General features: G+C 35.6%; 1 long non-coding RNA gene across 1 annotated transcript in view; it reads right to left on the bottom strand.

Moving 5' to 3' along the window:
• The window catches only part of LOC130683594 (uncharacterized), a 154,992-nt gene extending 143,022 nt beyond the window's left edge, over positions 1-11,970 (bottom strand). Inside the window, exon 1 of the long non-coding RNA XR_008997418.1 lies at positions 11,693-11,970. This is a non-coding gene — a long non-coding RNA (uncharacterized LOC130683594). The remainder of the gene's footprint in view (positions 1-11,692) is intronic.
• Between the last annotated feature and the right edge of the window lie 2,769 nt (positions 11,971-14,739).

The following is a 14,739-nucleotide window of genomic DNA, read 5'->3' as shown; positions in this document are numbered from 1 at the left end:
CTGGAAAAGGCAAAACTATGGAGGTGGAGACAGTATGAAGATCAGTGGTTGCCACGAGTTCCTGGGAAGGGAGAGGTGGGAGCAGGTGGAGCACAAGGGATATTAGGGCAGTGAAATTATTCTGTATGATACTGTAATGGTAGATATATGTCATTATCCATCTGTCAAAATCCATAGAATGTATAACACCAAGTGTATCCTAATGTAAACTATGGGCATTGTTTAATAACAATATTTCAATATTGATTCATCAACTTTAACAGATGTATGACACTATTGAAAGGTGTTAATAATAGGGAAAACTGTGTGTGATGTGAGTGGGAGTGCGTTATACAGGAATTCTCTGTACTTTTCCCTCAGTTTTTCTGTAAACATAAAACTGCCCGAGAAATAAAGTCTATTAACTTAAAGGAATAGGTGAATTGGACTTTGAAGAGATAGAGAACTGGAAAGAATATCATCTGTTCCCTTACAAAACAACAATGACAAAAAACCCAGGAAAGTCTGAATACTCATAACTTTTCTTGAATCTACCAGAAAATCAGGGCAGGCAATTAACCATAAAAAAAGGAAAGAGAGGTGACTCAGAAATGAGTAAGAGAGGAGCTCCTGCTTACCTGCGGCAGATGCCATGAACCATTAGAAAAAAGAATTCTGCTTTTTAAATGAATTTCAAGTTAAATGTGACTAGCAAAAGAATATGAACCTCTAGAAGCTGAACACACAAGGATAATTTGTACTCATTTACAGGTTCTTTTGTATTAACTTCATCAGAGGATCCCAAACTCAAAGGTCTGTCCTACAAACTTCATTAATAACCACTTGCACACTTGCAGCTATTTGGTCATTTGATACAATGTTGCTATTTTGGTTTCTAGAAAGTTTTCTTTTCAACTACCATAATTTCATGCCCATTAAATAATTTAAGCATTTTGAGGCAATCGCAGCCAACAGAATTTGGAATAATCTTTGCAAGTTTTTTTTTCAGTTTCTTTAATGGATTAAGCTCATGTGTTGTTTCTGGAACAGCTACAAAAAAATGTATGCATGAATCATCTAAAACCTCTGAGTCAGGTTAGTTCCTTCTGTGAACACAGCTCCATTTGCTTCTGTTATCTTAATATATCTGATGGATTCTCTGTAAATACAGCAACTTTATTGATTTCTGAAGCAAATAGGTGTGGGAAACTAAACACACTGGAAAATGACACCACTTTTTTTCCTTTCCTTAAGTGCCGCTGTACCCAGTGCCAAAGCTAAATAAACACCTTCTTTGTATCAGTGAAGTACAGAATTTGAAATTTCTTAAATGAATAGCTTCCTAACCTTGTATATCAACTGAGGGTACAAGTGTTTTAAAGAGCTCAGCATTGTTTTCTATATAGTGGTAAAACTTATCTTTCATCTGATGCTTTTCCTTTGGCACCTTGCTTTTGTTTTTATGTTTTATTTTTGCAAGCTTTGTTGCAGCAGCAAATTGTGTGTTGGGCGCTTGAATGTTAACAGAACAAGGATCAAGAGATATCTGATAACCTGTCTTGGAAAGACTGTATTTGATGAGGTATCAATACTCTATTGAAACATTTTATAGCCAACATCAGTTGACCATTTTGGATTATGTTGACCTATCATGACATTTTTATTTTCAAATTTGCTGAAACAAAGATCTCTTTATTATCAATTCCAATTTTAACTTTTTTTAATGATATGGATATTGCTATTTGAAAAACTCCAGATTAAAAAAAATCTATTCTGAAGGACATGGTTGATTTGATGGATTTTGCATAATTTGGTAATTCAGATCATTCCTATCAGAATTGACACCACATTTATAAATACTTTAGTCATCTCTAGAAGCATATCTTTAAGGAGATTTTCAGGTTAAAAAAAAAAGGTATGGCTAATATAAGTCTGATAACGTTCTCTCTATTAGCAACACTGTGGAGACATTTAGACTACATGACAACAGAAAAATAACTGGACTTCATTCTCACATTTCCATGGAATTAGGTCCTTTTTCTTATATTCTACACCTGGTGTAGTTTTTCCTGAAGCTCCTGTATTATGATTCTCACAATGTCATTCTGAAAAGCAAGGGATAGACTATTGTTATGACTAGAAGATGGTGAGCATGGAGAGCACTATTTACTTACATGTACTTCTTGTCTTCTAAAGAACAAAACCGTATGTGGGGACAAGCACTGCCTACTTGTATCCTTTTCTCCCAGAATAACCATGTGTCTGCATGGCTCCCTCCTTTGGGCAGTATGCTAAGTATAAGGCATGTTTATGGCCTGGGCTGGCCAAATCCAAGTCTACCTTATGGACAGAAACACCTGTGGGAGGCAGACGCCTCTGACCAAGGTTTTGTTCCTTGGGGGCACTGGTTGCACAAGAATGATCCTTTCTGGCTAAGCATGTAGTCTCTGTTCCTTCACCCCATATAAGCAGTTCCCTTCCTGTCCACCAAAACAGTGCACAACCTTGTCCAGCTGGCCACTTCTGGACTCCCTGTATGTAAGTCCAATAAACCCTCATGTTTCATAAGCTGTCTCCAGCTCTTTTCTTTGGTCGTTCAAGTGCTTTCCCATTGCAACTCACCCAGCTGGCGTGTGACCATATAGCATATAACTGTTTCTCAGGAAAAAAATACACTATACTTCCTTTAAAGGATTTATTATTTTCATTTTAACTAACTCAACACTAAAATTAAAGTTGCGTGCTTTTCTCATTTTCTTTGAGAAATGATCCTCCAAACCTCTAAGTTAATTGTTTCTACTCCTCTAACTTGTAATGAATTTGCAATGATCAGCTCAGAGAAGGTCTTTATCTTTGTTAAGTCATATGAGCAATTAAATTTGTCTCAGTTGTCCCAAATCAGTTGGAAATCTTGACTTTAGAACTTAGAAATTAAAAATCTTGCTTTCTCTATACATATTTTTAATTTTTTTGTTTCTCTTTCTTTTCTGTTAGTTATATACCATCGTCACCATTTCAGAATTCAAGTTCGGCCTAGTGACACTGATCCTGATCATAGTGATTTGTAATATCAGTAAAAACCCACCATAACAAGAAACCAATGAGCGAGAATTTTGTGCAGTATCTTTAAGCAGCATTAACTGACTTAATAGCATACCAGGAAAGTAAAATCACTTAATTTGTTAAAACAAGACTTAGTAATTTGTCTTTTCCCCATTAGGCTTAGTGCATTCTGAGCCTTTGATTAGCCTGGGGAAGAGCACACCTACTGTAATAGGGCCGATGAGTAAGCCTATGCTCCAGTCGTTCATATCAAGCCACTGGTAACTGACTATTCAGCACATGCATGATTATTATTCTCAGCTGAGATGGTGGAGAACATTATGAGGGAATATTTGTACATTTATGGGTTTCAGAAGTTGTTTTTTTTTCATTATTTAGTTTCTACCTTGCTCTATAGCATTCAAAATGCTCAATAAACTCTTTAAAATAATTATACTTTGTTTCTTGTCAAGATTTCTCTTGAACACTATTTTTTAATGGGTTTTTCTTGTTAGCTATTAACAATGTCAATAATCCCAATAGAAAAATTCCCTGTATAAATTTAAAAATCTTAGTTTCCACTCTGATGATTCTCCACTTATCTGAAATTTTGAATAATTCTGGTAAGATCCTAAAATTTCTATTGATTTTAGAGATAAAAAAATGAGACTCGTATTTTTACAGTGGTCATTTGTCATGAAGATCAGTGGTGATACATTTCAAAATACTGCAAACTTAACTTTTCAGCTCAGAATTTCTATACTATGTTGGTATTTTTAACTTACTTTTTATACTGTCTAGTTCATTTTACAATTTTAGATTTATTGCATTTGAATTTAGAATACATTGTGTCCAGCTTCTATTTTGAAGTATATTATTTTTTTCTTTTGTACTAATAATTCTTGATAATTATACACTTTCTTGATTTACATATTTTAATGCTATGTACATTTGTGCTTATAAAGACATGGTTTGTCACTTAGGCAATACTGAAGAACTTCCCCTTTTGCCTCATTTTATGGTTTAAATATCTATAATTGATAATAGAAAAGGAAATACTGGTGACCATTTCAGATCTTGACAAACAAAAATATAGTTTATTAGGTACATACCATTCCCTTCTTTGTATCAAACTATAATTAACCAAACATAAGCTGAAGATTGAAACAAATTTTTTTCAGAAGCATAGAATTTGAATCATTGATGTTATTGGACAATCCAAAATTAAGGTGTTGTTATTAACTGATTAATAGTAAAATTAGAGCCCATGAGCTGATTCTAGCAAATATCTTCTTTCTACTCATAAATAAGAGAATTGGGTCAGAACACAAATAAAAGAACATTTCAAGCACTAGGAGAAAATAACGGTAAAATCATTTAAAATGCTAAATTAATTTAAATATTAAAATGCTAAAATAATTTAAAAATTAGTGATCATAACTAAGTCAAATCTGTCATCATCATTAGTGACAAAGAACTGGATGTTGTGTTCATTGCTAGCATTCTCTAACTTGGCATAGTATTTCTGAATTTATTCAGTCCTTAAGCATTATCTGAACAGATAATCAAAAGCTATGGTTGTTTCTCCATGCTATGCATGCAAAAATGAAATATTCATGATATTTTAAATAATAATTGGCTGAAAAGACCTGACTGAAATGCCTTTGCAAATCTGTTTCTACTTTTTATTTTGTAATTAAATATGCTAAGTATGTTTCTTTTGGCCTCTATGTTTATTATTTACCATTTTGTGAAATTTAAAAAAATACTCTGCCCTTCATAAAATAACACAGAGAAATGTTCATATTTTCAAGCCCGAAAAAACAATTTGATATTAATGAAATTTGTTCCAAAAGAAGTCAATAAATAAGAAGTTACAGAAGTTAATTTAATTGATTCTGAGATTTCATTGTAACTGAGAATGCTAATGCTCCCTTTTCTTCCCTCAGTCAATGATATTTTTTCCTAGGTTATGTGGTTACTTTCCAAACCAAACTTTTTATGTAATCTGAGTTTTGCCTTGCATTGATCCAAGGTGCTATCCTGACTTCAACAACTCAGTTTGTAACTCTCTTACAGTATAATATACTGTTTAACACATATATCCTTTAATAATTTGAAAGACATAATCACTGGTCATAATATGTGAAAGTTCATGAGTCATATTCATTCTTGAGGGACTTATTTGGACTACTAGGAACCACTAATCCCTGAGTTTATTTTACCCATATTTTTATTTAACAAGTATACATTTGGTGGTTAAATGATTTCTCTGCTCAAAAGAAGATTGAATAAGCACTTGTTATGTTGGACTAATACATTTGAAAAAGACTAGAACTGTAAAATATTCTAAAATGTAAGCTTATTATTTTTGTTTCAGCTTCAAAATTTTTAAAAGCAGTCAGTGTGGTTGATCTCAGTACTAATTAGTGTGATAGTTCATTTAACTTCTTACCAATCCTGTGGTAAAATTTAAACCAAAATTCACTGGCTTTACTTCTTAGAGCTATTACAAAAATAAACTTCAGTCATATATATATATGAAAGAACTTAGAAAATATTCAGTGCTTGACTTACACTTTTTTTCCTCTCCCAGTACTTTAACATGGAATTTGTTTGTATGTGTGTATATGTGAAAACTTATTTGGAAACACTTTTCTGTATTTTAAGAAAATTAGAAATATTATAACCAATTTTAAGGGAAACACTTGCTGAATTTTATATATGAATGCTTTTTAGGTATAATATCAAATTTATTTGATTAGATTTATTAGATTAACCTTTTTATCTCATTTGTTGAGAAAAAAATTCTATCACTAATCATTTGCTGATATGTAAATAATTTTATTTACAACCGACATTAGAAATATCTTAACTTTGTATAATTTTTGAGTTAACCTACTTACTTTCACATAAATCATTTGTTCATTCACTGAATGTTTCTTTAAAAAATATAATTATTGAATCTATATTCTATGCCAGATGCTGTGTTTTACTTTTTGTCAACTCTGTTATAAAGATAAGTAGGCAAACCTTTACTTGTTTCACTTTTTAGATGGACTGTGTCTTGGAAAAATTGAGTGACTTTCAAAAAAACAGGATGTAGAATCCAAATCAGATATACTTCCCAGTGCAGCATGGTGTAAGGGAATTTTACCCCTCTTAAAAACTCTCTTTTTGTGGCAGAAAATATTACCTTTAAAATGCATTAACTTTATTGGAATTTTTAACAGACACTGAGCTACACTATTGGCATTTACATAGTAAAAACCAAGCAGCTTAAACTCTGATCATTCTTAATTTCAGTTTTAGAATCAGGACTTTTCTTCAGTAATCAGAAAGATATTACCTAACTGCATTTGAATCCAGACAAAAGTTTAGATATGTGATTTGATTAAAGCATTTTAAAAAGTGTTTCTAATAGGTGTTAACATTTATTTTATAAGGGATATTTATAAGTACTTGTTATGGAAACTAGCAGTTTCCCCTCACTACACCCCTCTCCTATACCCAGAGGGTCTTGTAATCCTTTCTAGATATAGTTCTATTTGCCCCATAAATCAAAATAATGTGATTAGCTTCAATTAGGTATTAAAAAATCCTAAAAATATTAACAAATACAATGCATCCATATATATGTGTGTTTATATTATGTGTAAATATCATATATATACACATATATGTATATTCATGTGATATATATAAAATACATCATATCTTGAATCCATATATTATGGATTAAGAAAATACATCATGAAAGTAAGGTTGGTTTGACATTAAAAAATGAATGCACTTCACTATATTAACATTATAAAGGAGAAAACAATTTCAATGATGTAGAAAGTCTTTTTAGTTCACAGATTCATAAATAGGGAAGATTTGTGCCCTAAAACTTGTAAATAACGGACTTTACCCAGAAGTCTGATGTAGTATGAGGTAAGTGATTTAGATGTTGACATTTTAGACTTTTGAGATGATGAGATTTAGGTGAGATTTTTGGACTTAGAATTCATAGTGTAATAAGATGGGGTTTCAGAGGCCTTGAGGGTAATCAATCCAATTTGCATTTGGAACAGGCGTGAAACATTTCAGGCCAAAATGTGGACTGTGGTAGGCAGAATACTAAGATGTCTCAAGATTTCATGCTCCTGGTGTACATGCCTTGCATTATCTTCAAGGCTATGAACATAACAGATTTTATTTCCATTTATTTGGTTATGTTATATGGCACAATTGACCTTAAGACAGGGAGATTATCCAGATGAATCTGACCTAATCACGTAAGACTTTACAAACAGAGAATCTGATCAGGCTAGTTGCAGGATAGAAACTCAGAGTGTCAAAGCTTAAGAAGGCCTAGCTATGCCATTGCATGTCATTGTCAGGATGGAGTGAGCCAAGTGCCAAGGAATGTGACATATAGCAGCTAAGAGTGGTTCTTCATGGTTAGCTGATAAAAAAACTGGAATCTCAGTCTTACAAATACAAGGAAATAAATTCTGCCAATATGAATGTGCCTCTAGAAAAGAACTCAACCAGGCTGGCAGCATGACTTCAACTTTTTGATATGAGCAGGGAACGCAACTGTGCCGTTTTAGACATCTGATCTACAGAACAGAACTCTGAGCTAATGAATGGACACTCTTTAAGAAAATGAATGTGGAAAATTGTTACAAAGCAATAGAAAACTAACATAGGGGACCTAGAGTTTCCTTTAGTAAACTGATAGAGTGGGAACTGATCACTTAAACCCCATCAGCAACTGGGAAGAAGAGCAACTGGTTTGCACTTGTGTCATTACTCTCCCGGATGTAGTCCTGCAGGGATTCTCAACCAGATTTATGTGTTTACCATGGCGTCTCCCCTTGGCAGGTCAAAAATTCTAACCGTTATCTTCTCAGTAGCATACAGTTGTCCAAAATGAATTACTCCCATTGCTTGGATAACTGGTCTTCTCCCATGTGCAGGCTCAGAATCCAGCTTCTTTGAGTGCAATTGGCAGAATTTTGGTACCAGTTTCTGGCTATAACTATTCCCTCAATATCCTCATCCTCAGTCTCTTATCCTGGGCTTAGAATCAGCCAAGGCCCTGAAGGAAAATGTAGCTGATTGCTCTTTGTCATTTGGCTTTATTTTGAATTATCCCTCAAGTTTTCTTTGCCTCAATATCTTTCAATTGCCTTGATATAGGAGAATTTTTGTGTATTTATCTCCCTTACATAGTTGCTTTCAGCAGAAGTTTTATTAATTGTTCTATTGCTAGCTACATCAAAACTTAATGTTTAATATTTTATATAAAATACATTCATTTAACAAAAAATCATATTACTTTATATGATAAGTAACATGTTGATGTTAATATGCATATTGATTGTATCTGAAAGGACATGACATAGGTAATATGTAATTCTTAAATATTTTTCTCTGCTTCTAAATAAGAAGCATCCTTAAACACTTACCAATTTGGAGGCTGTCGTTTTATAATTACCTTAAAATATTCAAGCTGTTTGCAGAAAATCATAAATACTAGTGCTGGGGGGCGGAGTCAAGATGGCGGCATGAGTAGAGCAGCAGAAATCTCCCAAAACCACATATATTTTTCAAAATACAACAAAGAAAACTCTTCCTAAAAGAGAGACCAGAAGACACAGGACAACATCCAGACCACATCCACACCTGCGAGAACACAGCGCCTCGCAAAGGGGGTAAGATACAAGCCCCGCCCGGCGGGACCTGAGCGCCCCATACCCCAGCTCCCAGCGGGAGGAGAGGAGTCGGAGCAGGGAGGGAGAGGGAGCCCAGGACTGCTAAATATCCAGCTCCAGCCATCTGCAACACAGCGCAGACACAGTGAATGTGTGAGGTGCTGGAAACTAGGGAAAAAGGACAGTAAGACCTGTGAGAGGGTCCTTGCAGACGTTGCACATGGGACAAAGAAAAGCGAGTGCTTTTTGGAAGTCTTAAAGGGACAGGGACCACACAGCCAGACGGAAGCATCCTGGGACACTTGGTCCAGTCGCAGGGAATCTGGGGATCTCTGGGCACACTAAACCCCTGGGCAGCAGAGAGCATGGAGGCCCTTCACAAAGATAAATAGCCTCCCGGCCGTTCCCCCTCCAACGTGGCTCCACCATATGAAAGTAGCGGCCCGAGGCAGGCCACACCCACAGCAAAAGTGGAGAGAAACTCCATAGCAGCCGGGCAGGAATCAGAAGCCCTTTCTGTGTGAAGCTGCCCAGCACAAGCCACTAGAGGTCACTGTTCTCCCAGGAGAGGAAGGCCACAAACCAACAAGAAGGGAAGTTCTTCCAGCCGTCACTCATGCCAGCTCTGCAAACTATCTCTACCACCATGAAAAGGCAAAATTACAGACAAACCAAGATCACAGAGTCAAAAACAGAGAAGGAGACAGACCTAACCAGTCTTCCTGAAAAAGAATTCAAAATAAAAATCATAAACATGCTGACGGAGATGCAGAGAAATATACAAGAGCTAAAGGATGAAGTCCAGAGGGAGATCACAGATGACAGAAAGGAGATTACAGAAGTAAAACAAACTCTGGAAGGGTTTATAAGCAGAATGGATAGGATGCAACAGGCCATTGATGGAATAGAAACTAGAGAACAGGAACACAGAGAAGCTGACACAGAGAATGATAAAAGGATCTCCAGGAATGAAACAATATTAAGAGAACTTTGTGACCAATCCAAAAGGAACAACATCTGTAATATAGGGGTACCAGAAGAAGAAGAGAGAAAAAGGGACAGAAAGTGACTTTGAAGAAATAATTGCTGAAAACTTGCCCCAACTGGGGGAGGAAATAATCGAAGACACCACGGAAATACACAGAACCCCCAACAGAAAGGACCCAAGGAGGACAACACCAAGACACATAATAATTAAAATGGCAAAGATCAAGGACAAGGAAAGAGTTTTAAAGTAACCACGAATCTAAAACTAGAGAGAAAAAGGTCACCTTTAAAAGAAAACCCATGAGGCTATCATCAGATTTCTCAATAGAAACCTTACAGGCCAGAAGAGAATGGAATGATATACATAATACAATGAAACAGAAGGGACTCAAACCAAGACTACTGTATCCAGCACGACTATCATTTAAATATGAAGGAGGGGTTAAACAATTCCCAGACAAGCAAAAGTTGAGGGAATTTGCTTCCCACAAACCACCTCTACAGGGTATTTCAGAGGGACTGTTCTAGACGGGAGCACTCCTAAAACTAAACAGATGTCACCAGAGAAAATAAAATCACAGCAAAGAAAGCAGACCAACCAAATACTAACTAAAGGCAAAAAATAAAATCAACTATCCACTAAAAGCAGTTAAAAGAAACATGAAAGAGCACAGAATAAAACAATTAACATATAAAGAATGGAGGAGTAGGAATAAGAAGGGAGAGAAGAAAAGAATCTCCAGACAGTGTATATAACAGCTCAATAAGCAAGCTAAGATAGTCAGAAAGATACTAAAGAAGCTAACCTTGAACCTACAGTAACCACGAATCTGAAGCCTGAAGTGGCAATAAGTACATATCTTTCAATAGTCACCCTAAAAGTAAATGGACTGAATGCACCAATCAAAAGACAGAGAGTAACAGAATGGATAAAAAAGCAAGACCCATTTATATGCTGCTTACAAGAAACTCACCTCAAAAACAAAGACATGCACAGACTAAAAGTCAAGGGATAGAAAAACATATTTCAGGCAAACAACAGCGAGAAGAAAGCAGGGGTTGCAGTACTAATACCAGACAAAATAGACTTCAAAACAAAGAAAGTAACAAGAGATAAAGAAGGACATTAAATAATGATAAAGGGCTCAGTCCAACAAGAGGACATAACCATTCTAAATATATATGAACCCAACACAGGAGCACAAGTATATGTGAAACAAATACTAAGGCAGAACTAAAAGAGGAAATAAAATGCAAAGCATTCATTTTAGGAGACTTCAACACACCACTCACCCCAAAGGATAGATCCACTGGGCAGAAAATGAGTAAGGACACGGAGGCACTGAACAACATACTAGAACAGATGGACCTAATAGACATCTATAGAACTCTACTTCCAAAAGCAACAGGATACACATTCTTCTCAAGTGCACATGGAACATTCTCCAGAATAGACCACATACTAGCTCACAAAAAGAGCGTCAGTAAATTCCCAAATATTGAAATTCTACCAACAAACTTTTCAAACCACAAAGGTATAAAACTATAAATAAATTCTACAATGAAAACAAAAAGGCTCACAAACACATGGAAGCTAAACAACATGCTCCTAAATAATCAATGGATCAATGAACAAATTAAAATAGAGATCAAGGAATATATGGAAACAAATGACAACAACAAAACAAAGCCCCAACTTCTGTGGGACGCAGCAAAAGCAGTCTTAAGAGGAAAGTATATACCAATCCAGGCACACTTAAAGAAGGAAGAACAAACCCAAATGAATAGTCTAACATCACAATTATCGAAACTGGAAAAAGAAGAACAAATGAGGCCTAAAGTCAGCAGAAGGAGGGACATAAAAAAGATTAGAGAAGAAATAAACAAAATTGAAAAGAATAAAACTATAGAAAAAATCAATGAAACCAAGAGCTGGTTCTTCGAGAAAATAAACAAAATAGATAAGCCTCTAGCCAAACTTATTAAGAGAAAAAGAGAATCAACACACATCAACAGAATCAGAAATGAGAATGGAAAAATCACGACAGACTCCACAGAAATACAAAGAATTATTAGAGACTACTATGAAAACCTATATGCTAACAAGCTGGAAAACCTAGAGGAAATGGACAATTTCCTAGAAAAATACAACTTTCCAAGACTGACCAAGAAAGAAACACAAAAGTTAAACAAACCAATTACGAGCAAAGAAATTGAAACGGTAATCAAAAGACTACCCAAGAACAAAACCCCCGGGCCAGACGGATTTACCTCGGAATTTTATCAGACATACAGAGAAGATATAATATCTATTATCCTTAAAGTTTTCCAAAAAATAGAAGAGGAGAGAATACTCCCAAACTCATTCTATGAAGCCAACATGACCCTAATACCAAAACCGGTCAAAGACTCCACCAAAAAAGAAAATTACAGACCAATATCCCTGATGAATATAGATGCAAAAATACTCAATAAAATATTAGCAAATCGAATTAAAAATATATATCAAAAGGATCATACACCATGACCAAGTGAGATTCATCGAAGGGATGCAAGGATGGTACAACATTCGAAAGTCCAACAACATCATCCACCACATCAACAAAAAGAAAGATAAAAACCACATGATCATCTCCATAGATGCTGAAAAAGCATTTGACAAAGTTCAACATCCATTCATGATAAAAACTCTCAGAAAAATGGGAATAGAGGGCAAGTACCTCAACATAATAAAGGCCATCTATGATAAAGCCACAGCCAACATCATACTGAACAGCGAGAAGCTGACAGCTTATCCTCTGAGATCGGGAACAAGACAGGGATGCCCACTCTCCCCACTGTTATTTAACATAGTACTGGAGGTCCTAGCCATGGCAATTAGACAAAACAAAGAAATACAAGGAAGCCAGATTGGTAAAGAAGAACTTAAACTATCACTATATGCACATGACATGATATTGTACATAAAAAACCCTAAAGACTCCACTCCAAAACTACTAGTACTGATATTGGAATACAGCAAAGTTTCAGAATACAAAATTAACACACAGAAATCTGTAGCTTTCCTATACACTAACAATGAACCAATAGAAAGAGAAATCAGGAAAACAACTCCATTCAAAACTGCATCAAAAAGAATAAAATAGCTAGGAATAAACCTAACCAAAGAAGTGAAAGACCTATACCCTGAAAACTACAAGACACTCTTAAGAGAAATTAAAGGGGACACTAACAAATGGAAACTCATCCCATGCTCTTGGCTAGGAAGAATTAATATCGTCAAAATGGCCATCCTGCCCACAGCAATATACAGATTTGATGCAATCCCTATCAAATTACCAGCAACATTCTTCAGCGAAGTGGAAAAAATAGGTCCAAAATTCATATGGAAACACCAAAGACCCCGAATAGCCAAAGCAATCCTGAGAAGGAAGAATAAAGGGGAGGGATCCCACTCCCCAACTTCAAGCTCTACTACAAAGCCACAGTCAGTAATCAAGACAATTTGAAACTGGCACAAGAACAGAGCCACAGACCAGTGGAACTGTTTAGAGACTCCAGACGTTAACCCAAACATATATGGTCAATTAATATTTGATAAAGGAGCCATGGACATACAATGGGGAAATGACAGTCTATTCAACATATGGTGCTGGCAAAACTGGAGAGTTACATGTAAGAGAATGAAACTGGACCACTGTCTAACCCCATACACAAAAGTAAATTCGAAATGGATCAAAGACCTGAATGTAAGTCATGAAACCATAAAACTCTTAAAAAGAAACATAGGCAAAAATCTCTTAGACATAAACATGAGTGACCTCTTCTTGAACATATCTCCCCAGGCAAGGAAAACAAAAGCAAAAATGAACAAGTGTGACTATATTAAGCTGAAAAGCTTCTGTACAGCAAAAGAAACCATCAATAGAACAAAAAGGTACCCTACAGTATGGGAGAATATATTTGTAAATGACAGTTCCGACAAAGGATAAACATCCAAAATATATAAAGAGCTCACCCACCTCAACAAACAAAAAACAAATAATCCAATTAAAAAATGGGCAGAGGAACTGAACAGACAGTTCTCCAAAAAAGAAATACAGATGGCCAACAGACACATGAAAAGATGCTCCACATCGCTAATTATCAGAGAAATGCAAATTAAAACCACAATGAGGTATCGCCTCACACCAGTAAGGATGGCTACCATCCAAAAGACAAACAACAACAAATGTTGGCGAGGTTGTGGAGAAAGGGGAACCCTCCTACACTGCTGGTGGGAATGTAAATTAGTTCAACCATTGTGGAAAGCAGCATGGAGGTTCCTCAAAATGTTCAAAATAGACTTACCATTTTACCCAGGAATTCCACTTCTAGGAATTTACCCTAAGAATGCACCACTCCAGTTTGAAAAAGAACAAATTAAAATAGAGATCAAGAAATGTTTATTGCAGCACTATTACAGTAGCCAAGAATTGGAAGCAACCTAAGTGTCCATCAGTAGATGAATGGATAAAGATGTGGTACATACACACAATGGAATATTATTCAGCCAGAAGAAGAAAACAAATCCTACCATTTGCAACAACATGGATGGAGCTAGAGGGTATTATGCGTAGTGAAATAAGCCAAGTGGAGAAAGAGAAATACCAAATGATTTTACTCATCTGTGGAGTATAAGAACAAAGGAAAAACTGAAGGAACAAAACAGCAGCAGAATCACAGAACCCAAGCATGGACTAACAGTTCCTGTGTGGTGATCTCCAATGGGTTCTTCACAATGGTATAAAGGTCATATCAAAGTGTGGGCAAAGTGTTTGTTTGTGTTTATACAGAGGATCAAAGCCTAATTTGGCTACACAGAAAACGAATTAAGGTACGATATGAAGAAGAACTTCCAACATCAACATCCTCTGGAAGAGTCATTCCAGAAGATGAACATCAAAAAACTTCAACAAAGATCCTGGCGCTGCTGCAGTTGTAGCTGCAGTCATCCCACCAGTTCCTGGACTTACCATTGGAATGA

The sequence above is a fragment of the Manis pentadactyla genome, chromosome 1, assembly GCF_030020395.1.
Source record: "Manis pentadactyla isolate mManPen7 chromosome 1, mManPen7.hap1, whole genome shotgun sequence".
NCBI classification, from domain to species: Eukaryota; Metazoa; Chordata; class Mammalia; order Pholidota; family Manidae; genus Manis; species Manis pentadactyla.
Note: the sequence above shows the minus strand (reverse complement) of the source record. Positions and strands in the feature narration are given on the sequence as shown.